This window comes from Octopus bimaculoides, chromosome 18 (genome assembly GCF_046866305.1).
Source record: "Octopus bimaculoides isolate indiv1 chromosome 18, ASM4686630v1, whole genome shotgun sequence".
Lineage (NCBI taxonomy): Eukaryota > Metazoa > Mollusca > Cephalopoda > Octopoda > Octopodidae > Octopus > Octopus bimaculoides.
Window position 1 is genome coordinate 11,551,840 of NC_142945.1, and position 2,500 is coordinate 11,554,339.

Below are 2,500 nucleotides of genomic sequence, written 5' to 3' on the forward strand. Positions count from 1 at the left end.
AGGTAGGTAGGTAGGTAGGCAGGCAGGCAGGCAAGCAGGCAGACAGGTAGGTAGGTAGGTAGGCAGGCAGGCGGACAGGTAGGCAGACAGGCAGGTAGGTAGGTAGGTAGGTAGGTAGGTAGGTAGGTATGCAGAAACAGAGACGCGAGACAAGTTCTCAGCTTCAGTTTCAATTTTTAAAAATGATCTATTTTCTCTAGAACATGTATTGAGTACTCCTTTCTCATTCGTCCGACATTAAGCAATGTACGTGGGCGCATATATATATATATATATATATATACATGAATACACACATACGCACACATATACACACATAAACACACATGTGTTTATGGGTAAATAAGATTCTCTCTAATACACGAAGTGACTACTGGCTATGGTTAATGCATTTTCAGTTCCTCGCATATTTTCATTCACTTCTTTTTCTTGACTTTTTCCGAAATGCGATTTTCCTTCCAGAACATAAAACAAATTGGTTTCATTCTCCTAACTTTATAAGTATTAGAATCAATCGATATTTTATAGAAAATATTAATTGATTCAATGTTCGCACTTATTGTGTCATACTCGAAGAATTACTGTCACACTCTTATGGCTTCATAAATTTCCCAAGACTCACGCTAACTTGACTGCGAGCTGACAGAGTCGATAGCGCATCCGACAAATCGCGTAACGCTGTATAATTGCAGCACTTTGCATTCCGAGTTCAAATCCAGCCGAGATCAACATCGATTTTCATCCCTCTGGGTTCGATAAATATCGCACCAATTTACGATGGTGGCTGGTAGAAACGTTAGAGCATCGGTAGGAATGATGTCGTGCGGTATTTGTTCCGGGTCTTTCAGTTCTGAGTTCAAATCTCGCCCTGGTTTATTTGGGTGGTAAATTTAACTCGTTCACCCCCGTCCCACACGTTAAACATCCACCACCTAACCAGTGCTCATGGAGGTTCTTTTTATAGAGGTGTTCACATTTTTGTAAGTACTCAACCCAGGTCATCGGTTTGAATACGCCTTCCTCCCTCTCTCTCTCTCCCTCCCACCAATCTCAGGAGTCTTTTAAAGCATCATCAGCATCGGCGTCTCGTTTGAATAAACGGTTTAATATACGCGCACACACACACACACACACACACACACACACACACACACACACACACGTATATATACATATATATATATATATATATATATATATATATATATATATATATATATATATACGATAGGCTTCTTTCAGTTTCCAAACCCACCCACAAGGCTTTGGTTGGCCCGAGGCTATAGTAGAAGACACTTGCCCAAGGTGCCACGCAGTGAGACTGAACCCGGAGCCATGTGGTTGGTAAGCAAGCTTCTTACCACACAGCCACATCTTAAAGTTTCAAGTCACCAATCTTGAAACGAAATGTGAAATATGGTATAAGAAATCGATTGTGATGAAGATATAGGAAAACCTGGACAATAAAATGCCGTTTGATTGAATGCAGAAGAATCGTGTATACTAATTAGGAAAAGAAATTTCCAGTAATTAATTCAAACTTTGTTGTTGTTGTTTTTTGCTTCCCGATATAAACTTAGTAAGAACTTATACTAAGACGTAGAAGAATTATCTAGAAAGATGAGGAATTTATGAACTATAGTTCATATGGATCAGTATTAATAAAAAGGCAAAATATTAAGGAATAAGATATAGAACGATAAAACGTAAATTATATGAAAACAGCGTTGAGTTGTGGTGGGATCTGGAAAAGGAGAAAGAAGAAGGAATGGGTTACATATGTGTGTTATCTGCTTAATAATCGTAAGCTACGGCTAAATGATAGCCAGCATGGTTAAAAATTTGGTCGTGGAATGTTAAGTATTATTGACGGCGTATACGAACGCTTACACATTTGGGCATGGCCGCTCTCGCACACGCATTTATATAAAAGCATATAGATGCGTAGTGATGAATAATGTACAAATGACAAAAAGAATGCCAAGATGGCGACGTAAAAAATGGGTAAATGGGGCATCACGGTTGTGGAATTAGGGTCTTAGGTGATCTTGTTATGAAGGTGTAAAATATAATGATATGAAAACAAAATGAATAAATAAATACATAAAGAAATATTAGCCAATATGGAAGCAATATGTATGAATGTGCGAAAAGATTTTTTTTTCTTCCTTTATTATGCTCACTCACATGGACACAGATGCGTACACACATGCGCAAACATATGTATGTTTATAGTTTTATAGAAATGAATGATACCAAAAGAGAGGTGATAGAAAAGATGCCATGATGATGGTGTTAAAAATGGGTAAATAGGGAGTCTCGGTTACGAGATTACTGCCTTACGAGATCTCGTTATAAGGTGTGAAAATATAACGATATCGAAACATAAAAATATTAATGTGAAATCAGTATATGCGTATGTGTGAAAAAATGTTTTAAAAATATGCATGATTTTCTGGTAATATATAACCGTGGAAATTAAAGTTAGGCGACATGTGAA